Source organism: Camelus bactrianus, chromosome 1, assembly GCF_048773025.1.
Source record: "Camelus bactrianus isolate YW-2024 breed Bactrian camel chromosome 1, ASM4877302v1, whole genome shotgun sequence".
NCBI lineage: Eukaryota > Metazoa > Chordata > Mammalia > Artiodactyla > Camelidae > Camelus > Camelus bactrianus.
The window spans coordinates 30782414-30808220 of record NC_133539.1 but is presented as its reverse complement, the minus strand read 5'-3'; the positions used below and the strand labels follow the sequence as shown (position 1 = coordinate 30808220).

Here is a 25807-nt window from a genome sequence, read left to right as displayed (position 1 = left end):
ATACGATGGAGAAGACAGTCTTCAATAAGTGGTGCTGGGAAAACAGGACAGCTACATGTCAAAGAATGAAGTTAGAACATTTCCTCACACCATACACAAAAATAAGCTCAAAATGGATCAAAGACCTAGAAGTAAGATTTGAAACCTTAAGACCCCTAGAAGAGAACATAGGCAGAACACTCTTTGATATAAATCACTAATTATTTGTTGGGTCTGTCTTCTAAGGCAAAAGAAATAACAGCAAAAATAAACAAATAGGACCTAATCAAATTTAAAAGCTTTGGCACAGCAAAAGAAACCATTGAAAAAATGAAAAGGCAACTTACTGAATGGGAGAAAATATTTGCAAATGATATGACTGATAAGGGATTAGTATCCAAAACATATAAACAGCTCATAGAACTCAATATAAAAAAAAAACAACAATTAAAAAATGAGCAGAAGACCTGAATAAACATTTTTCCAAAGAAGATATACAGATGGCCAACAGGCACATGAAAAGATGGTTAACATCATTAATCATCAGAGAAATGAAAATCAAAACCACAGTGAGACATCACCTCATATCTATCAGAATGGCTATCATCAAAAAGTCTATAAATAACAAATGTTGGCTAGGATGTAGAGAAAAGGGAACCCTTGTACACTGCTGGTGGGAATGTAAATTGGTATAGCCACTATAGAAAACAGTATGGCAGTTCCTCAAAAAACCAGAAACAGAATTATTATACAATCTAGCAATTCTATTGCTGGGTATATAGACAAAAAAATGAAAACTTTAATTTGAAAAGATACATGCACCCCAGTTTTCACAGCAACATTATTTTCAGTAGCCAAGATATGGTAGCAAACTAAATGTCCATCGACAGATGAATGGATAAAGAAGATGTGTTATATATGTATATATAAACATATATGTATTTATCTTATATATAAATAAATAATAGAATATTACTCAGCCATAAAAAAGAATGAAATTCTGCCATTTGCAACAAATTGGGTGGACCTAGAGAGTATTATGCTTAGCAAAATAAGTCAAGTAGGGGAAGAAAAATACTCTATGTTATCACTTATATGTGGAACCTAAAAAATAAACAAATGTATATAACAAAACAGAAACAGACTCAGACATAGGGAATAAACTAATGGTTACCAGTGGGGAGAGAGAAGTGGGGAGGGACAAGATAGGAATATGGGATTAAGAGGTACAAACTACTATGTATAAAATAGATAAGCAAGTAAGGTATTATACAGTATAGGTAAATATAGCCATTGTTTTGTAGTAACTTTAAGTGGAGTATAATCTATAGGTATATTGAATCACAAATTTATACACCTGAAACTAGTAATATAAATGTACTATTTTTAATAAAAATAAATATTTTTGAACAAAATTAAAAATAAGATAGTGTTGGATCTCTATAGTTCCAGATTTGTAGGTATATCCATGATTTATAAAAAGAAAGGAAAATCAAAGTTGAAGATTATATTTATAGTATTTTTTCTTTAGGAACTAAAGCTATGAAAGAAAGCTTTATAAAGCTTTCTATATGTAAGCGCATGAACAAAGGAAAATTAAACACAACAATTTGTTTATGCTAGTCTAAAGAGTATGTTAAAGTGTGAGTGAAATATTAGAAAATTGTGAAAAATAACTTTAATATTTCAATGCATTTTGGGAGTGTCATTATTTCTAATTTTCAGCCAAGTGTTTTAGTGCATATTTTAATCTTATGTAACTTGTTTAGTGGTGTTTAATAACCAAAGTTTCCATTAATTTAATTAGATATTTAAGGACAGAAAATGTACACTAATAGCTCAGGTACCAGATCTTCAGAAACTCAGTTTGGTGAAGAAAATGAATTGTAAAAATAATGAAAAATTATATAACAATTTCATACAAACTACAGTATATATTACTTTAGGAAAGAGAGAGAAAATGCTTAACTATCCGGGAGAACAGACAGTGGTTTACCAAGCAGATGATATTGATCAGAATCCTGAAGAATGAGTAGGAGTTCAGTTATTAAGGGACAACTGGGATACATTAGGGTCAGAATTGAAGCTGCTCATGGAAGTTTGTGGAAGATTAGTTCAAAAATGTAGTCCAAGGTCTCAAATATCAAGGGTTTTGTATAACTTACTAATGATAATGAAAATAGTTACCATTTTGGGGCAGTTATATGCCAGTCACTAGCCTAAGGGGTTGATAGCAATTGTCATTTAATTTTATACTTTGAATGACATTAAAACATTGGTATTCAGTATCTTGTAATTATAACAAAAAAAAAAGAAATGTTTTTTTCTCATTCTCTGATTTCTCTTTTCCTTTCTTTTTTTCTTATAGATTTCTACCTTTTTTTTTAATTGTAAAAGAATCATTGGTAGATCAACATTTTACATATGAAAGTGAAGTTAAACATCTTAGTTATGGGTTTTATTTTCAGGCCATGCTAGCAGAAACATTTAGGAAATCAGAATTATGTCAACAGTAACATGATCATTATTTTAGAGTGTCAAGGTGATACTATTATAGACATTCAAGAAAGAAATATTAAAAATGTAAAGCAGGTGCATAAGAAAACGGAGATAGTGGACATGATTTAAGTGATACTGGGATAGTTGGCAATCTGCTGAATCTTCAAAATTGGGAAAACATGCAGTCACATTTGACCTAATGTGTAGGTGCCTGAATAAACAAAAATTCTATAAACTAAAATCGTGAGAGTAGTAAAAAGAACGTGACTTATTCTTACTCTGGGGAGATCGTAAGTTCAAATTTAAACTTAAAAAAACCTGAGTTGGCTCTGGGAAATTCAGTTGAAGAATATCCAAGAAAAATTGGAAATATACTTTTGATTTTGTACAGAGGTGTGGCAGGTCTTGAAGGTCATCATCTTGTAGACAGAAATTGAGATCATGCATGTGGATATTACTTCCTTAATTAACAATGAATTCTGATTGAGTCACTCATACTGCACTGATGTGATAACTCCCAATTATCAGTCAATCCTAAACACTAGAATCAAGACAGGAAGTATAGTCTCTGAGAGGTCACTCTGTCCTCTTTTCTTAGCTTAAATGCAAGTTGATTATCTGCCTTTATTTCTTTTTCCCTGGATATCATCCAGGGAATCCTAGAGATACCTTCCTAAAAAAATATCTTGAGGGGTGGGAAGGGACAGACTGGAAGTTTGAGATTTCTAGATACTGACAGGTATATATACAATAGATAAACAAGTTCAAACTGTATAGCACAGGGAACTATAAACAAGATCTCGTAGTAGCTCATAGTGGAAAATAATATGAAAATGAATATATGTTTATTCATGTATGTGTGAAAAATTGTGCTGTACACCAGAAATTGAAACATTGTAAACTGAATATAACTCAATAAAAAAAGAAAAAAATCTTAAGGACTCAGAAATAGATACACATAAATATAACCATTTAATTTTTGACAAAGGAGCAAAAACAATTTGAGGAAGGTTAGCTTTTTTAACACATGATGCTGGATTAATTAAGCATTCTTAGGCAAAGAAGTGAACCTTAAACTAAACCTTACCTTGTATACAAATTTCAACTCAAATGGATCTTGAATTTAAATGTATAACACAAAACTATAACATTTTAGGAAACAATAGAAAATGAGAAATATGACTAAGAAAAGAATGCTTAGACTTGACACCAAGAATATAATACATGCAAAAACTTGATAAGTTTGATCTCACAAATTAAAAACATTTGCTCTGTGAAAGATCCTGTTAAGAGGATGAAGAGACAAATTATAGACTGGAAGAAAATATTTGCAAAAAAAGGAAGACACAAATGCAAAAACCTCAACAGCGGTACAATTAGAAAGTGGCCAAGGGGCATAAACAGAAATTTTACTAAAGAGGATAAACAGATAACAGATAAGCAAATGAGAAAAGGTCAACATCTAGAAATGCAAATTAGAAATACCATGAGTTATCACTACATACCTATCAGAATGGCTAAATATAAAATCAGTGATCCCACCAAATGCTGATGAGGATGCAGAGAAACTGGACCACTCACACATTGTTGATGCAAATATTAAAGTGTAAAGCCACTCTGGAAAATAGGCTGACAGTTTCTTTTAAAACTAAAAGAATGGACTTACCATATGTCCTGGCAATTGCAGTCTTGAGGAAATATCCTAGAGAAATGGAAATGTATTTTTATATTAAAATTTATAAATGAATATTCATAGCAGTGTTATTATTAATAGTCATAAAATGGAAACTACCTAAATATCCTTCAGTGGTGAATGGTTAAGCAATCTGTGGTACATCCATATGATGGGATACTCATCAACAGTACAAGGTAACAGACATACAACAGCTTGTATGAATCTCATATCACGCTGAATGGAAAAACTTATCTAAAAATATCTACTGCATTCTGCTTATATAACATTTGTGAATCTATATATATATATACACACACACACACACACGTATAATATTTGTGAATGTATATAACATCATTATGAAGATGAAAACCAGATTAGTGGTTGTAGGGCTTTGCCATGGGGAAGGGTAAGATAAGGCTCTGCAGGGGTAGCATGTTGGGAGTCTTGTGATCAAGATGCAGTAAGTAATCTGATTTTGGTGGTGAAGCCTCCATCGTAGGAAGGCTCAATTGTGAGAAAATTGCACAAAGCTACACACACCCAAAACTATGTGCAAAGTTATATGTATAAATTTGTGCAGGTATAACTAGTGAAATCTGAATGGTAGCTATGGTTTGTATCAATGTGTATCCCCTGGTTTGGACATGGCACTATAGTTATGCAAGATGTTAACACTGGGTTAAGCTGGAAGAAGGCTGCAAGAGATAATACTCTATGAATTCTAAATTATCTAAAACTAAAAGGTCTTAATTTTTTTTCTCTTGAATCCTTAAAATATTACTGAATTACTGAATTCTTATGTAGTATTGAATAACTCTCAAGAAAATCTGTATTTGTTTTGTCAAGTCTCCTGTAAATTTAGACAATATAGATATTAAGTTTTTAATACTTACATGTATTAATATTATCATGAATGCCAACACAAGGTATATGGAGAGGGACAAAGCGAATACTATTTACATACAGAAAATAATAAACATGCCTTTTGCCTTTGCCTCAGTTCTTCACCCTAGGGTAAAACTAGAACTAGAAGATGTCATCTTATAGATATCATAGTCTACTGTAAAGGAGAAATCCAAAAAAAAAGTGAATGTGGACATCTATATAGATAAGAGAGAGAAATTTTTCGAGTTAAAGATGATATGAGTTTCTGCAAATTTTTAATCCAGGGGTATCCCCACAGAAAGGGTGATTTATCTACTCTTGAAATGCAAACATTTAATTCTAGCGACATTTATCTCACTAGCTAATGAGTCATAATTTAACTTTTAGGCTTTTAGTTTAGAGTGGGTGACAAGTTTTAGTAAAATTTACTCCGAAAGCTCTAACTGTGAAGGAGTATATTCTTTTTCTTCCAGCCTCACAGAATATAGAATTTCCTGTTCTTCTATCTTTTCTATAAATAATTTCTGTTATACTTCTTTACTATCATGTTAAGTTCAATATCCATAAATCATCATTTTCAGTGAACTTGACAAGTTACTAAAATTATTTATAGACAGTATTTTGTCCCACAGGTGGATCTTTACAATGGGGATGAGAACTTCAGGATTTTACTTCTCTTACCCCAAGGAACTGAAAGAGAATTAGAAATATTATCTGGGCCACTTTTCCAACTGTGAAGCTGATTAGTTTTGAAAATAAGTGACCTAAGCGAATTTGTCTCCTCTCTTTCCAAAGTGCTTTTCTAAATTGTGTAAGAGTGTGTTTTCTCTTCTTATGCTGCCTCTATACAAATTTGTGACTTATTCTCAATTATTATTATTTTTCACATATATTTGAATATTCCTCATTATGTCTATTTTTAATTAGCATTAAGATAAAAATGTATCCATGTATGGATTTAAACTTGTTGATAAATATTTGTTTAAGATTTTAGGGGTATAAAGGATATCAGCCACTAGTTTACATTTCAACTTCAAAAACCCTTAAGAAATTTGAGTCCCATTGTAGGTCTCAGTAAATGTTAGAAAAGTCTTATTGAGTGTGTCATTGGCTTACCAAAGTTCACTGAAGCATTCCTTTGTGCAATGCATGCAGACTTTAAGTGTGATTAATGGTAACAGACTTTGGTTAGAAAAGTTTTCTAATGATTCTAAAACAGAATTTTTAGAATGCTTATTTTATTTTTCAATATCTACCTTAAGTTCAAAAGGAAAAAAAAAAAAAGATAGATACCTGTAGCTTTGGATTTGAAGGGTTCTTTTTGTCAGGGCTTTTTTTTTTTTTTTTTTTTTTCCGGGTGTAAGAGGTAGATTTTAAGCAGAAATGCTATTCAGAACCACTTGTAAAGTAACTGAAACGGCCAACATTAATATTTCGGGCAGGTGACATGTACATTGACAATCACCCTATGAATTCAAGATCTAAAATTTTGAGTATTTGTGTAAGATTATAAACCTTTCCTTGTGAGGTTTTACAGTATCGGCCGAATGTCAGTGACTACACATCTAGAACCTGAGATTTCTTTGTGTGAAGTGAAACAATCATGGAAAGTTTGTTAAATGATTTATATAGCCTAAAATTTGCATGCACATTATTGAATATGCATAAAGCTCCTTTTGCAACAGTTGCTGATGACAAAACCCAAGGAAGGCAACATAAATACACCTAAGATGTCTCTTAAACAGCATCTCCAAAAAGGAAAAGAAAAAAATTACATGAGGAAAATAAATATGTCTTACATTTTTTAAAATTTTCTAAGTTATCATTCATGTTGCAAAAGAAGGAAAAGCTGTTTGTACTGGTGCCAGATTCATCTGAGCATCAATATAGTAAAAATTTAGAAAAACAACTGTGATACACACTATAAATGACTAGAAAGGATTTAGGTAATTGATTTCAGGTGCTTTTTTTTGTTTTACAACTTCTTTATTATGATGATCAGATAATTACTTTTTAAAAAATGAAGTTTTCTAAGCTTACACAAATATGGAAGGAATAGCATCATGAACTTCTTTGAACCCATTATGCAACTTAAACAATCATACCTATATTAAAACATTATTTCTTGTATAAGTTTGCTAGTGTCCACCTACAAATTATTTAAAAATAATCACAGACACCATATCAGCTTTTCAATAGAAGTCCCACTATGTAACAAGAACATAAACACATCTTTTAATATAACCAATTTTCTAACAATGTCCAATATCTGGTTTCTGTTCAAATTTCTCTGCTAATCTGAAAGTATGTTTAAGTTAATTCATTCATTTCATTCATAATTGAATATTAATGAGTCTCACCTATTACTCTTGGTATATACATACTTAATATTATTGGTTTTGTTTCCCTTAACTCTTTTTATCTATAATTTGTTTGTTGTTCCCACCTTGTCACCTTTTTTAATGCTAGCTTTTGAAAAAAAGCAAAAAAAAGCCATATGTATTATACTGTAACAAATTTGAACTATTAAAGATAACCAACACTTCTGCCTAAAATGAACTTCTTAAAAAGAATGCTATTCTTTATTTTCGGTAAGGCTTTTTATTCAAATCTTTTTTTTTTTAGATTTTTTTCAACTTGCAATCATACAGTGAAGCACTTAAGAACAAACCCAGCGGATATCTTTGTCCAGTAAGTACATTTTCCATTGCAGAGTTAAGTACATATTAATGATAGTTTGAGGTAGGCATGCAACGTTTGACAATATTTTTGGAATGAGCTATATTTAACATTAGGTTATAATATTAATTTTGAAAAGTATAAATAAATTAGAATTCCTCATATATTTATGTGTAATTTTTAAATATATTTCAAAGACATTTCTCACTTTTGGAAGGTATGTGTCAATAAGAGGAACTGAAGTTTATTTTCTTTTTATTTTATAGATTAGATTTTAATAAAAATTTTATCAGCATATTTCATAGGTTCAATACACATAACACAAAACACTGAGTATAAATTTTAGTAATGTGTTTTTAGAGGACCACATTAGGCTACATGAAAATAAAAAGTGGTTCAGTTCAACAGAAGTTTGCACTGGTATGTTAATATAATCCATTTGTAAATTCCAGGACACTCTTCTGCAGTATTTTTGCCTATAGACCACTACCTGACATTTCTGTACACTATTATAAAACTATACAAACAATTTAATGCTGTCTGAAACTGCATCTCAGACTTTAATATATTTTTTCTATGTACAGAATCATAAAACATTAGAAGCTAGAAAAGCAAAAGACTTCTAGGTCATCTTGTCTCTCTGTTCCAATATGAGATTGTTCCAGGCAATGTGTGCTTAAATATTCTAAGAAAGATTTTTAAATGATTCCAGTGAGAGAGCTTCTACCTCTTCCCATGGGATCCCACTCTGCAATCTAACGGACTTCAATAGAAACCTATTTCACATTCTAACTTAGGTTTTTATCTCTTTCCTTTGCCACACTTTGTTGAGTTTGGTGTTGGAATGCTGCTTTGTCAGGTTGTCCTTCAGATCTCATAAGCATCTCCACAGCCACACCACTTTTTAAGTGCATGGGAAGGAAAAACATTAGGATAATAAAGGAATCTTACTGTATCATAATGTGTTTAATAATACTGTAGAAAAAACTTTAAAATATAATTGCAATTTAACTTCAACAGAGAAGTTAAGTGCTTTAGTGACACTTCTCATATGTATTTCCTAATCTAATGGAACACATATTCATTTAGAGAAATGATATGAAAAGCATGCTGAGCCAATCTAACTTCTTAAACCAGAGCAGTAGGTTATCCAAAATCATTTGAAACCAATATTCCATTGATTTCATACTCAACATTCCTAAATCTCTGAAAAATAAAAACAGTGGTAGAAATAAACAATGAAAGAGAGCTCACTGAACAAGACTCCTTTTGTTGAGAAAAATCTGGACTAATTCTGACTGTATAGTAGAAGTACAACGTTGAGTGTTTTATACATACATACAAACATTCCAAATATCAAATTATTCTTTAAACTGAGCCGAAAGTGACCTTTTGCATTAGTAAATATTTTCTCTTAAGGAGAAGCCATTATAATCTAGTCAACTATAACCAACATATATATTACAAGCTAATCAGGAGAAAGATGTAGTTCTATTATTTTTAAATTAAATACTGTGGATACAAAACATTAGATATATCTTCATTAGAATTTAGGCTACTCAGAGTTTTGTTTTTTTTTTAAGATTATCACCCCATTTCAAACATTTAAATGTCCTGATCCTAGAAGACTTCAGTGAAAAAGCAATTTGCTCCTTGTCCCTTTTTTAATGAAAAAGTTTAATATCTATATTTCAAAGCTTTTCTTTCTTTTTTTTTTCCTTGGCGTGCAGTACCCAGTTCCATCTAATAAACATCTGGGGGAGACAGAGGGGATGACGCGGTGGGAGAAGAGAGAATGTCACAAATACATTTTATTGCAACACATTTTTTAAGGAAAAAAATCTCAATCCCTTTTCATAATATCATTGATGATATTGTGTGGTTTTAAATATTAGAATTTTAATTGTTTTATCTCCTAGTCTATCTAAATTTAAATGTATTTTGCCAAGAAAATATTGAATTGGAAGCTGGAATGACCAGGGACCAGGTTTAAGTTCTAATTCAGCTGGTAAATAGCAGGTAACCAAGTTCAAGATACTTGTTGCTCTGTGACTTTATTTTCAGAACAAGTGCTTAAATTAAGTATCTATGAACTTTTCTGTAACCCGAATTGTCTTTTTAAAAATATTTTTTGTTTTTATTGTTTTTCAAATATACAGTTTTGGTGGGTGTTTCAGTAACTGATTTTTAGATTTAGACGTATTGGAGATATTTTATTTTTTTTACCATTCTCCATGTTTGTAACATAATTTCTGTTAATAACTGTTGACTTCATGTTCATTGACTGATCTGTAGCAATCCATCTCTCAGTCCAATATTTGCATTTGTATAACACCCCTTGTTCACAATTTAAAGTGCTTAATTTGGATTTAAATTGTGACAGGGACTACGAGAATTTAATCCTGAGAGCAATAAAACGAGGGAAAATGAATACTAGCATACAGGCAGTGATTATACAAACAGTCCATTTTACAGCTAAACGGTTTCTAAACATGAGGCATTTAAAATGAAAATAAAGAAAAAATAGACAATTATATGTTAAACATGCAACTTTATTCTGTGGAACTGAAAACATACCAATTTCTCAGTCACACTGTGAATATTGCAGAAGTATTGTCAAATGAAAAATTTGAGGCATGGCAGGCAAAACTCTAGAATCATGTAACAAATTATAATAGTATCAACATTGAAATAAGGATTTCTGCTGTCATTATTATATCAAATCTCTGTAAAGTACATCCTTTGCTAAACACAGCAACATGGTCTGAAAACTTGTAGATAGTGTTTAGCTTTTTTTCACACATGTCGATTTTCTTTATGGCAGGCTGTGAGGTTTGGTAGTTCTGTCAGTGGAGCTGAGAGGGAAAAAACATTACAGAAAGTGATAATAAAATAGCATATATCTACATTTGTAGAAACTTATAAAGTACAGCCTATAAGAGAATCTGAATCAGTAATGCTAATAACGTAGCACTGCATTTTGAATTTGTGTCATTTTGCATTCTTACTGATAACTATGTTGCTATCCTATGTTGGTTATTAAGGTACTCAATGAAAAATACTCATTTAAACTGTCTAACTTAGAAATAATACATACGATCTTTTGAAAGCAAATAAGTAAATTAAAATTGCATAATCAAAAACTGAGGGAAAAAATACCATGAACCAGACTTTTTGTTTGTTCATTCTTTTCTGCTCATCTCCTTGTCTACAGCAGACAGTTCATCACTTGTTAACTTATGAAAGGTAGCAAAGATGGCACCATATACTGTTCACTGATCTGCCTCTATTTCTGTGCTATGGAAACCAAACATGTTCCTTTGTCATTGAATCTTCTTTTGTAGCATTGTTATAACTCTTAATGGCTTCATACAATTCTGTTACAAGCAGATATACTAAAATAATAAATTATTTTCTATCACAGGTCATATATTCCATATTATCTTTTCTAAAATTATGAATTGATGACCAGCTTTTAGAATACATTTACTTATGAGACATAAATTCCTAGAAAAGGAAATTGTTGCAAATATTTTAAATATATTTAAGATTAAATGAATAAAATGTATTTCCAAAGAAAATGCTAACACATGTAGGTAAATGGAACCAATATATATTTAGAATGCTTTCAATTTTATTGTAATTCTCCTATGAGCAGATGATGTGATAAATTATATTAAAATATTTTATGATCTTAAACAATTCTATTGCTATAGTAAACTCTTTCTGACCATGGTACACATTAATCAATAGTTATTGATTAATTAAATCGATTTTATTTCTCATTTGTATTCATATTTATATTTGAAACAGATCAAAGAATTTTTTTCAGTATAGCACAGAAATCTAGCTTATTACTCCATCATTGTATATTTTATGCACTTTTCTTCTAAAAAGTTTTTCAAAACATAGGACAGAATTTATCAGAAGTATTTGAAATCAAATAAATGGAACACAATAGGAAAATTGTCTTGATTACACTGAAAGCTTTATTCTAAGTCTTTGATAATTTTTGCCCTACTCTAGTTTTTACCATACTTTTTACAGTCAATTTTAACTTACATTTTTCAAGAAAATAATGTTTTATAAAATTTTAAACTTTATTATAAAGTTGCATAAATATATATTTTAAAAAAACTATAGACAAAAATAAACACAAACAAAACCTTTTCTACCTTTTTCTTAAATTCCATTTTTCCTTTTCAAGTTTGTGTTTGTAATTTCTCTTATTGATTATCAAACTTACCAGTTTTTTGGTATTAATTGTTATTTTTATTCCCCTAGAGTCATATTTGGATTTATTAAGAGGCAGATTCTAAGATTGGTTTCCTAATTTCTTAATTTTATTTTAATCTTAACTTACTCAATTTCCTTCTTAGTTTTATAATCTTTTTTTCCAGTTTTTTACTTAACAGAAATTTCTACATTAATTCTTTTAGTTTACAATCCAAGTGTTTTAGGCTATGTATATGGTTCTAATTGCAGGTTTGACTGCTATCAGTTTGATTTGATGCATATGTTTCATAATCAATTTTCTTCACAAGTTATGACTCTTATTAGGAATACCACTTTAACTTCATGAATGATAAAAAGATTTTCTCCCTTCAAAGTTTGTTAGTCTGTTTATCTATATGATCTCTTTAAAACATATTGTTTTGATTATTTTATTAAAACGAATGAATGTAAGCAGAATACTTTTTAAAATTTTTTGGACACAAATGGGCTTTTTGTTGTCCTAGTTGTAATGAATTTTCTGTAGATAAGGCAGAGTATTTTATATACATTATCAAAATTTTAAGTATATATTTAAGTATAGAATCATTTTGTTTATTATTTGATTTGTCAAAGATACATCCAGTAAAATCTGCAATATAAGATTTTGCTGTCAGTTTCCTCTTATATTTAATTTTTTATGTATTTATGTGCATAGAAATACTTGACTCTTTTATTCTTGTCAATAGAAACTCTTGCTAATATAAAATTGCCCTTACATTGTTTAGGTGTTTTTGTTCTGATATTAAGCTTTCTTTATGTTGCCTTTTTAAAAAAACTTGCATGTTATCTGTTCATTTGTCACACATTCTAAACGGTATTTTATTAGCAGAAGGACAGTGTGTTTAAAATTTTGTGTAAAGAAAGTCTCTGATTTATATTTTTTGGATCAGGAGTGTTTTATAGCTAAAATAGATGTCTATGTTATATTAAGGAGTAACAGCTACATTCAAGAGAGTAAGAAATATTTTGATATTACTGCCCACATTGCTATCCCATTGCACTGGGATCAAAATAGGACACACATTCCTGAGGTCATAAACACTTCTATCTGCAGAATTCCTTACTGGAAGTGGAAGGAATTCTTTGTGTCTGACCAAAAACAGAGAATGTACTTTTCTACTATAAAGAGTGTCTAAATGATTGTTTAGTTCTTAGGCTCGTAAGTGACATTTCAAATGGAAAGAGAGACAAATGTCTGAGACAGAGAAAAGGAAGAATTTAATAGACTTTGAAATTTATGGGCAAAAGGAAGACTCAGAGAAGGGAAGAGAAAAACGATGTTTATTTATCCAGTGTTTCAATCTTGAAAACCCAAGATAAAGGCAAAGCCAGTTTTCTAAAATTTGAGGTATCTTTTAAATAATCTAATTTTACTTTTTTAATGAATGAAGTGTGGTGGGGCAATTTTTTTCTTATATATTAGTAGATTAGGCAGAATGTTCCAACAGATCCTGAAATTTACTTTAGGATACATCAAATGTTATTCAACCCATGAATAAATAGACTTTCATAAATGCATACAATGGAATACCATTTGGCAATATAAAAAAACAAAGTGCTGATACATTCCTTGGCATGGGTAAACTTAAAAAAAGAAAAAATACTCCATTCTAAGTGAAAAGGTAGATGAAAAACATTAAATATTCTATGAGCCCACTTTGTTTGAAATGTCTAGAAAAGACACATTTATAGAGATCAGTGTTTGCCCGCAACTGGGAGGATGTGATTGGGGATTGATTAAAAATGAATTTGAGAGACATTTTGTGGATAATAAAAATGTTCTTAAACTGGAGTATATTTGCATATCTATAAACTTACTTTAAAAAACACTAAATTGTATACTAACAATGGTTAAACTTTATGATATATAAATTATAACACAACAAACTATAAAATATTTTAAAATCTTACATTTTTTTCTCTGACTCATTGGCCAAGTGTTATTGGATTGTCATTCTTTATCTTTTAAAGAGTTTACATTTGGCATCATTTTTGTTGATCAGCTTTTCTAGATATAAAACATTAATAAACTTTAGTGTTTTATGTTTTCAAATGAGAGAGTTACAAAGAGAAACTTATCCTTTTTATCTACTTGGCCAGAAGTAGTTGTTTTTGAGAGACTTTATGGGAGATTCTGTCTATTCCTATGGTTTCCATATGCTTAATATATTGATAATTCAAAAAAATCCTATTTAACTCTCCTCAAATTCCATGTAGTTATACCTTCCTCCTAGATAGATTTATTTAAATAAGTAGTGGGTTTCTTAAATTCATCATTTACAAAACTGAGCTCAGAATCTTTCAACAAATTATTCTTCCATTTCCTACTTAATGGCGTTATTCAATAAGACCTTAATACAGGAACTTGGATCTTATGATTGACTAAACTACTTAATGGCAGTGATGCCTTAGATAATCTATGTCAACTAAAGTAGCCAATAGATGGAGACCCTATTACAACTTTCAGTGATAAGCTTTTGAAACAAAAGTTTTGATGTTTCAGAATATAGTATGTTTTATTCTCTATAATATTAATTAGGTAGCAATGATTTCCAAACATAAATATTTCAATCCATAAGTTAGAATCCTATATAAAGTTGATAGATTAACATAATGAATGCTTTTCAGATACCAAACCCATAGTATGATTTATAATTCATCTAAATCACCTTCTTAAAATTTTCTCAAAGTATATATGGATATAAGCAGCCCCAAATTTGATAAGGTTTTATTAAAACTCAATACTACACTTCTTAAATATTTAAAGGGAGATGGGTTTTCTTCTTATATTCCTATATATCTCTTCAGTTATTAAAGTATTAAAATATTTTGAATAATATATGCACTTTTTCTAATCAATGAAATATTCCTGTTTGTTAAATACTAGAAAGTACAGAAAAGAAGTTTGCAAAACACACTTACTATATGTCTGTAATAACCCAGGTATGATAAATAAAGAACTAAAAACTGTTGTCTAGGCTCAAAAGATTACTGACAGTATTGTAAGCTATAGCCACCATGCTGTACGTTACATCCCCAGAAATGATTCATCTTGTAAATGGCAGTTTGTATCCTCTGACCACCTTCATCCATTTCCCTCACACTTCTACTCTCCACCCCTGGCGAAGAACAATCTGCTCTCTGTTTCTATGAGTTTGCTTTTTTGTTTTTAGATTTCACATAAAAGTGAGACCATACAGTATTTGTCTTTCTCTGACTTATTTTAATTAGTCTAATGCCCTCAAGGTTAATCCTTTTTTTTTTCAAACAGCAGATTTCCATCTTTTATGGCTGAATAATATTCCATTATATGTATATCTTATTATATTTTCTATATATATGCATCCGCTGATGAATACTTAGGTTGTTTCCATGTCTTGGTCTTTGAATGTAATGCTTCAGTGAACATGGGAGTGTAGGTATCTCCTTAAATAGCAATTTAATTTCCTTCAGACATATGTCCAGAAGTGAAATTGCTGGATCATATGGTAGTTCTAGTTTTAATGTTTTACAGAACTGCATACTGTTTTCCATAGTGCCTGCACCAATTTACATTATACCAATAATGCACAAGGATTTCATATTTCCTTTTCTCCACCTTCTCTCCAGCACTTGTTATCTTGTCTTTCTGATTATAGCCATTTTAACAGGTGAAGGTGATTTCTCATTATGGTCTTGATTTGTATTTCTCTTATGATCTATGATGTTGAGCATCTTTTCCTGTACTTATCGCGCATTTGAATATTTTCTTTGGAAAAATGTCAATTCAGATACTTCACTCATTTTTTAATCAGAATTTTTTTGTTATTGAGTTGTATGGGTTTCTTATATAACTTGGATATTAACACCTTATCAGATACGTGGTTTGCAAGTGTTGTCTCTCATTCTGTATGTTGCCTTTTCATTTTGTTGATATTTCTTTTGCTGTGCAGAGGCTTTTAAGTTTGAGATAGTCCCATTTGTTTATTTTTGCTCTTGTTGCTTGTGTTTTTGGTATCATATCCATAAAATCCTTGTCACTTGCCTTTTCAGTCTCTATCTTATCCCCAGTTGTCAAGCCCTGCAAACTAACCCAGTAACTCTTGTGAGGCAAGACCTGAGTGGGACTCTGGAAAGCATCTTGAAACACGGAGAATGCTAAATGTTCACCTTCAGGTCTCTTTTTTCCCACTGGAGAATCCTTCAGCCCAGGGAGGTCTTTTCAGTGCAGCATTGTGACTGCATAAGGGAGGAGTGATGCGGTCAGAGCAGAGCCACTTTTTTTACCCTTCTAATGTGGTCCTCCTTCTTCATCTCTGTGGTCCATAGGAATGCTTTAGCCCACTCCACCAGGTTCTAGGATTTTCACAATGGTGTCTTGTCTGTGGATACTTGATAGATGGTCTTCTTGTGAAGGAGGAATAAAGTTGAGAATGACCTATATCACTGTCTTGATAGATCTACTTTTTTAAAGAAAGAAATGCAGCCCATCTCTCTTCAGAATTATATAGTATGTATAACTTCAACTCTTTTTCTTAAATGTCATGTTATCTCTTTCTGATGCTTCCTTTGATTTACTTCATTATATGATCTGTGTTTATTTTGGTCTCATGGGGGTGAATATACTTAGAATCTTTCTATCTGTTCTGTGGTCCGATAGGATTTGATTTTATTATTTTGATAGCTAAACAGAATGTCCATTGATTCTCAATAATGAAATGGTACTTCTATTTTCATACCTTTTTATACCATCCACTTTTGTATATTTTAGTTATATTATTAATTTTATACAATGAACAGTCATAGAATTTGCAGTCTACAGGCATACCTTGATGTATTACACTTTGCTTTATTGCACTTTACAAATATTACATTTTTCACCAATTGAAATTTGTGGCAACCTGCATCAAGCAAGTCAATTGACAATATTTTCCCAACAGCAATTGCTCACTCCCTCCTTGTCTCTGTTACATTTTGGTAATTCTCTCAATATTTCAAACTTTTCCATATTATTGCATTTGCCATGGTCATCTGTGATTACTAATTTTTGATATTACTATTGTAATTGTCTTCAGTGCTACATATTGTGCCCTTATGAGATGGCAAACTTAATTGCTAGATGGTGTGTGTATTCTGACTGCTCTACCAACCCACCATTCCTTCATATTTCTCCTTCTCCTCAGGCCTCCCTATTCCCTGAAACACAATGATATTGATATTAGGCCAAATAATAACCCTCCAGTGGACTCTAGGTGTTCAAGTGAAGGGAAGAATGCCATGTCTCTCACTTTAAACCCAAAGCTAGAAATGAGTATTCTTAGAAAGGAAGGCATGTTGTAAGCTAAGACAGGCAGAAATCTAGGCCTCCTGAGCCAGTTAGCTAAGCCATGAATGCAGAGGGAAAGTTCTTGAAGAAATGTAAAAGTGTTACTTCAGTGAACAATAATAAGATTGACAAAAAGTGATAAGAAAGTGAAACAGGCTTATTGCTGATATGGAGAAAGTTCTAGTGGTCTGCGTATAAGATCAATCCAGACACAATATTCCCTTAAACTAAAATCTAATTCAGAGCAAGACTGTAACTCTTCGATTCTATGAAAACTGAGAGAGGTGAGGAAGCTGCAGAAGAAAAGTCTGAAGCTCCTAGAGGATGGGTCACAAGTTGTTAGGAAAGAAGTCATCTCCATAACATAAAAGTGCACAGAGAAGCATCAAGTGCTGATGTAGAAGCTGCAACTAGTTATCCAGAAGATCTAGTCAAGATCATTAATGAAGGTGGCTACGCTAAACAACAGGTTTTCAGTGGCAATAGAATAGCCTTATTTTGGAAGAACATACCATTTAGGACTTTAATAGTCAGAGAGGAAAAGTCAATGTCTGGCTCTAAGGTCTCAAAGAACAGACTGACATTCTTGTTAGGGGCTAATTCAGCTGGTAACTTTAAGTTGAAGCTTATGCTCCTTTATTATTCTAAAAAGCCTAAGGCCCTTAAGAATTATGCTAAATTGACACTGTCTGTTCTATAAATGGAATAACAAAGCCCAGATGACAGCACGTCTGTTTACAACATGGTTCACTGAATATGTTAAGCCCACTGTGGAGACCTATTGCTCAGAAAATAAAAGATTCCTTTCAAAACATGACTGCTCATTGACAATGCTCCTGGTCACCCAAGAGCTGTGATGGAGATGTACAATGAGCTGAATGTTGTTTTCATGCCTCCTATCACAACATCCATTCTGCAGCCCATAGATCAAGAAGTAATTTTGACTTTTGAGTGTTACTAACTGGAAAATAAATTTCTTAAGGCTATAGCTGTCATAGTTATTCGTCTGATGAATCTGGGCAAAGAAAATTGAAAACCTTCTGGAAAGGATTCATCATTCTAGATGCCATTAAAAACCTCTGTGATTCATGGGAAGAGGTCAAAATATCAACATTAGCTAGAGTTTCGAAAAAGTTGATTCCAACCCTCATCGGTGACTTTCAGGGGTTTAAGACTTCAGTGGAGGCAATAAATACAAATGTGATGTAAATAGCAAGAGAACCAGATTTAGTAATGGAGCTTGAAGATGTGACTGAATTGCTGCAATTTCATGATATAACTTGAAAGGATGAGGAGTTGCTTCTTATGGAAGAGCAAAGAAAATGGCTTCCTGAGGTGGAATCTACTCCTGGTGAAGATGCTATACAGATTGTTGAAAAGACAACAAAGGATTTAGAATATTATGTAAACTTAGTTGATAAAGCTAAGGCTTTGAGAGGATTGGCTCCAATTTTGAAAGAAGTTTATAGCTCATACAACTTAATAACAAAAAAACAGCCCAATCCAAAAATGGGCAGAAGACATAAATAAGCAATTCTCCAATGAAGACATACAAGTGGCCAATAGGCACATGAAAAAAATGCTCAATATTGCTAAATATCAGATAAAAACAAATCAAAACTACAATGAGGTATCGCCTCACACCAGTCAGAATGGCCATAATTAAAAAGTCCACAAATACCATATGATAAATGCTGGAGAGGGTGCAGAGAAAAGGAAACCTTCCTACACTGTTGGTGGGAATGTAGTTTGGTGCAGCCACTGTGGAAAACAGTATGGAGATTTCTTTAAAAACTAAAAATAGCCTTACCATATGACCCAGCAATCCCACCCTTGAGCATATATCTAGAGGGAACCCTAATTCTAAAAGACACATGCACCTCTATTTATAGCAGCACTATTTACAATAGTCAAGACATGGAAACAACCTAAATGTCCATCGATAGATGACTGGATAAAGCAGCAGCAGTATATTTATACAGTGGACTACTACTCAGCCATAAAAAAGAATAAAATAATGCCATTTGCAGCAACATGAATGAACCTGGAGATCGTCATTCTAAGTGAAGTAAGCCAGAAAGAGAAAGAAAAATACCATATGACATCACTTATATGTGGAATCTCAAAAAAAAAAAAAAAAGACACAAATGAACTTATCTACAAAACAGAAACAGACTCACAGATACAGAAAACAGACTTATGGTTACTGGGGAGGAGTTGGGAAGAGATAAATTGGGAGTTCGAGATTTGCATATACTAACTACTATATATAAAACAGATAAACAACAAATTTTTTCTGTATAGCACAGGGAACTATATTCAATATCTTACAGTAACCCATAATGAGAAAGAATATGAAAATGAATATATGTATGTATATATGTGACTGAAACATGCTGTACACTAGAAGTTGACACAGCATTGTAAACTGACTATACTTCAACTAAAAATTTTAAGTTTTAAAAAGTTATACTGTTAAGATTTATCCATTAAAAAAACAATATCAAACAGCATTACATGCTATAGAGAAGTTGTCCATGAAAGGAAGATTCAACTGATAAGGCAGATTTTATTGTTTTATTTAAAAAATTGCCACAGCCACCCAACCTTCAGCAACCACCATCCTGATCAATCAGCAGCCATCAACATTAAGGCAGATTCTCCACCAGCAAAAAGGTGAAGGCACACTCACTGACATTTCAAATGATGGTTATCATGTTTTAGCAATTAATTACTTTTTAATTGTTTTTGTATACATAATTCTATTGCACAGTCAATAGTGTAGTCTACAACCAAATTTTATATGCACTGGGAAGCCAAGCAATTCATGTGATTTGTTTGATTGAGAAGCTTGCTTTATTACAGTGGTCTGGAATCATACAATATCTCTGAGATATGCCCATATTCTTAATAAGAATTCTCAAAATGTATTAATTCATATTTTATTTGATTTAATTCTTATATTTAGACTTTTAAAATTTGATTTTTACTGAATATAATTTATTGTTCATCAAGTTTTTACTTTATTATTGTTAAAGTTTTGAGAAATACTGTATTCCATATCACCTCACACTTTCAGACATTACTATGTAGAATCAAAGATTCTTGAATTAGCTTTGTCTTGTCTCATACTTTTAAGCACTTAGATTATTATGTATGATAATTACTTCTATTGTTTTTGATACAAAGCTATAATCTTTAATCAATGTATTTCACTGTTATAGAGATAGTCTCTTGCTCTACTTATTCCTTTAGATATATTTACCTCATATAATAGATTGTTGGTTGAGTTTGTTAGGTATTTGTTACTTTAAATAGAGGGATTGAAATTATGTGCTTTGTCTAAAGACGTGAGTACCAACTCCATGATTAGTATTCTCCCTCATTATCATATATTTTCTGTGTGTCTTTAAAATACATATAAATCTGTGGTTTATGGTTGTAGCCATTACTTTGAATACAGATGGAGTTCTCTTAGCCATTTCACTAAAATTTTCAATAGATAATTCAGGTTTCAGGGTAAAATTAAAATAGCTGTACTGTATTCATTTCTATTATAAATTATATAAATGTGTTTGAACACTTTGACAAAATTTGAAAAATAAAAATAAAAGCCAGATTAAAAAACTGGTTTCTAATCTTTACATATGGACAGAAAAGAAAATGAAGTTAAATGTTTTAATGCACATATGTTCCTAGAGCAAATATTTAAGACTGTGCAAATGTTCTCAGTTTGCAAATACTGAAAATATGATTTCCTGTTTTGCAGGTTTTAACGTTACAAAATTTCTAGGTTAGCTTATTCTCAATTGAGCATAATTATGTTAACATTTATTAAGACTTAGAAATTTGAAATCTGTTATTAAAAATTTAAAGGCATACAAGATAATGAAATAGTCTACAAAAATAAGCTAAAGAGAAATATGAAAAATTCAAGCCAAATCAATATCTTTAGAAAGAATATAGGCACGTAGCCTGAGAATTAAGGAAAAGAAAATGATTTTAACTACTCAGGAAATACCAAATTTTTATTGTTCAGCTATGTGAATCATCTGCTCCCAATGATTCAGATCACTGGATAACTTCCTATAAGTTTCTTTGATTTTACCTGAGAAGAAGTAGTTTTTCTCTACATTCAAGCAAATTCCTATCTAAGCAAGCAAAATAAGGCAAAAGAGGTATTTTAAAAAGTAGTGTCATGAACTATTCATTTGAAGAGGCACCCAACTGAGAACACATTTTTTTAATTTGAAGTTTCAGATATGTGCTGTCTTAAAGACAAGTATATGGATTTTTCTTGTCTAAAAATTTCAGTTGCTTTTGAATTTTCTAAAAGTCTTAGATTTTTTAAAGAACAATGCTTTGTTTTGTTTTGTTTTGTTTTTTACCACTCTAGATTTCCATAATGTGAAACAAATTTTTCAGTGTGACAAATAATATCCACCACCATGGACTAGAAGACTATTTCTTATTTGTAAGAACAAAATAGCATGAAGAGTTATTTCTTCAATTTCTTTCAGAACAGGGAAATAATTTGCAGCCTAACTTTATTTCTTTGTCTTTGTGGAAGTGTTAGTAATTCAGTTGATTTCCAACAGCCTTTCTTGAGCAGCTACAGCATTCCGGGGGGAAGTTTCATTAAAAGAAAGTAGAATGGCAACTGGCTTCTTTTTAACTATACAAATTCTGAATTGAACTATTCACAATTACTATATAGCATTTATCCCCTTTCTATGAGAGTTTGAAATAAAAATTTAGTTTGAAAACATGCAATTATTTTAATACTTTGTCTTATTTCTTATGACTACTTCATTGCCTGCTACTAATTATGCTTGAAAATAATATATTTTAAAACTTAGAATATTAATTAGTGTATATGTTTAAATTCTCTTAATCAGTACTTTTAAGTAATGTCACATGATTTAAAATGTGTGATACAGTTATTACCAATTCAAGTTATAATATGAAGTTTACATTTTTAAAAAATCCCCCCAAAAACTTGCCAGAAAAAGAATATTTAGGAGAACATATTGCTTATAAGTGATTATCATTATTCCACTGATTAGGTGTTTTGTGTAATTTTACTGTTTTTTTTTTCCTCAAAAGTCAGACTTTCTACATTCCAACCTCCCTGATCCAAGGAGGTGAATGGAACATGTTGATTCTAGAAAAGTGTTTTATAACTGGAAATTCATTACTTGGGTTTTCTTAATTCCTTGAATAACTTAATTTGACTGTTATGATTTTAAATCTCTATAATTGTCTCACTTCCATATGCTGAAAGCCTAGATTCTGTAAATTGCTTGAATCTAGAAAAGAAATAATAGTGATAACATATGTTCTTCACTGGCCTCTGAGGTTCACTATGGGTATTGGTGATAGTTACTCAATAATGGCTGAAATCTAGGCAAAAAATTATTTATGAAAGTATTGAACTATAGGTAATTGAAAGTGGAAAATTAGAAGCCATTTAGTTTATTAGAAAACTTGAAAAGGAAATTGTACCACATTACATTTTAGTTGCAAAAACATACAAAATAAGTTAAAATATTTTTATATTTGTGTTTTGTTTTTATGAAGTAATATTTTATAGTAGATTATTTGTAAATACATATAGCTATAACAAAGTTAAAACCTGTTAATCATTCTACCACAAAAAAAAACACTCCTAAAATTCTGATATATGAAACTGGAATCTTATTGTACATACGGGTCCTTTAAAAAAATTATTACACTGTGACAATTATATATTACTTAAAAACATGATTTTAATAATTCCATATTAAGTATACATGTTTTCAATACCCTCAATTTATTTAGGCATTATTTTTATACTGAGTTACTACTATTTAGTCATTTATTAGTTGATTTTCAATTTACTTAGACAATAAGCCAAATAATATATTAACACAGATGACTTGCACATTTCTTTTTTTTTAAATTTTGCCCTGAAAACTTGAACATTTTAACAAACTCGAGGCATTTAATATATATTAGTGTTACGTATTGCATTTCAAAAATTTCAAATTGTGAAATTTAAAATTTTTTTTTCTTTTCAGTATCTTTATTTGATTATATATTTTATGTTATATCTATAGTAATCTCAATTTGTTCTTTTCTATTTCCATAAAGTTAAAGCTTAACCTCAAATAAACAGTTGAACTATCAAGACTTCTCTACGACTTTGAAATGCAAATTTCACTAATGAATGAAATACTGACACAGATTTGAAACTTTTCTTAGATCTTTGCAAACTGTACATTGATTGACTTATGTTCTCTAGTACTACATACTCTTTTTAGCTTTAGATTATTTAAATGAATAGTGCTTAATCAAGCACTACTCTTAGTGTAGTGCTTAACAATACTCTACTAGTGTCATTTATAGTTAGACATTTTAAAAAATCATCTCAGTAATATGATTGGAACTAAATTAAACCTATCAGCAAATTGGGCATTGTTGCATTGTATTAAACAGTGTCCTTCAATAATGCTGTCTAACCAACAATCAACCTCAAAGACCAACAATACCAAAAACAACACTTCTTTGTCTTTATTTTCAACATTTATGAAATTTCACTTCTATATACATTTTTTAACTGGTTTGTTTGCTTTTTCTTTCTTTAACTCACCAAAGGTATTTTTTAAAATTTTGTTTTTCTTTCTTTCTTTCTTTCTTTAGTAATTGTTTCCCTATTCTTGAGGAATGATATATCTATTAGGTGAGCCATTTATAGGTCCTTCTTAAAATATTGTAGGTTCAGATAAAAGGAACAAAAAGAGCTAAGGTAAAATTTTTAACAGCTCTACTCTACCAGTTCAGGAATATAGTAAATTGGCAGTATTAAAGACAGAGAAAAATTAGTAACAGAAGATATTATTCCTTTATCCTGAAGAGTATCATCCTTACTGCATCGCCCCTTTGAGAAAATGTTTATATTTAAGGTGTACAACATGCTGCTTTGATATACACATGCTTTGTGAAATGATTACTACAGCCAACCTAATTAACGTATCCATATCCTCACATAGTTATGTTTTTGTGTATGGGTGGAAAGAAAACTTAAGATCTACTCTCAGCAAATTTCAAGTATATGACACAATGTCATTAACTATAGTAACCACTAGATATGTAGAATTTATTCATCATACATAACTGGAACTTTGTATCATTTGACCAATATCTCACCATTTCTCTCACCCTGTACCCCTGGAAAACCACCATTCTGATCTCTGCTTATATTAATTTGATAGAATCTATGCATTTTTTAGATTGCACATTTTTTATTTCTGTGTCTGGCCTATTTCACTTATCATAATTACCTCCAAGTTTATACATATTGTTGTAAATGGCAGATCTCCTTTTTTAAAACTGAGTAACATTTTGTTGTGCATACATATACACATATGTGTGTGCATATATGTGTGTGTGTGTGTATATATCCATTCATCTGTCAACAGAAACTTAGGTTATTTCCATATTATGGCTACTATAAATAATGCAGTGTACATGGGAGTGCAGATCTCTCTTTCAGATTCTGATTTCTCTTCCTTTGGATGTATACTCAGTAGTGGAATTGCTGGGTCATATGATAATTTTAGTTTTAATTTTTCAAGAAGCCTCCATACTCTTTTCCATAATGGCTATACCAATTGACATGCCCACCAACTGTGTACAATGGGTTTTCTTTACTTCACCTCCTTGTCAACATTTGTAAACTTTTATCTTCTTGGTAGTGGCCATCCTAACAGGTGTGATTTGATATCTCATTGTGGTTTTGATTACATTTCCCTGATAATCAGTGGTGCTAAGCACCTTTTCAAATATCTGGAAGCTGTATGTCTTTGGAAACTGTCTGTTCAGGTCCTCTGCCTATTTTTTTAAATCTGGTTACTGTGTTATTTGAGTTCCTCATATGTTTTGGATATTGACTCCTTATCAGATTTGCAAGTATTTTCTCCCATTTAATATATTGCCTTTTTACTTAATTGACTTTTTTCCTTTGCTTTGTAGAAGCTTTTTAGTTTGATGTAGTTACATTTGTTTATTTTCCGTTTTGTTGCCTCAATTTTTGGTGCCATTTTCGTAAAATCATTGCCAAGACCAATGTCAAAGAGGTTTTCCCTTGTTTTCTTCTAGGAATTTTATGTTTTCAGGCCTTATGTTTAAGTTGTCAATTTATTTCAAATTTTTCTGTATGCTCTGATAGAAGAGCTAATGTCAATCTTTTGCATGTGGATATCCAATTTTCCCAACAACATTAATTGAAGAGTCTCTCCCCATTGTGTAGTCTTGGAACCCTTGCCGAAGATTAGCTGAAAATATATGTATGGTTTATTTTTTTAACTCTTGTTTTTTATTGAAGTGTAGTCTATTTACAGTGCTAGTTTCAGGTATACAGCAAAGCAATTCAGCTATACATAAACATACATAATTATATATTTTTTCAGTTTCTTTTCCATTACTGCTCATTGCAAGAAATGTATAGTTCCCTTTGTTATACAGTA

General features: G+C 30.9%; 1 long non-coding RNA gene across 1 annotated transcript in view; it reads right to left on the bottom strand.

Moving 5' to 3' along the window:
• Positions 1 to 4145: 4145 nt before the first annotated feature.
• The window catches only part of LOC141577524 (uncharacterized), a 366010-nt gene continuing 344348 nt past the window's right edge, over positions 4146 to 25807 (bottom strand). Inside the window, exon 7 of the long non-coding RNA XR_012506664.1 lies at positions 4146 to 4180. This is a non-coding gene — a long non-coding RNA (uncharacterized LOC141577524). The remainder of the gene's footprint in view (positions 4181 to 25807) is intronic.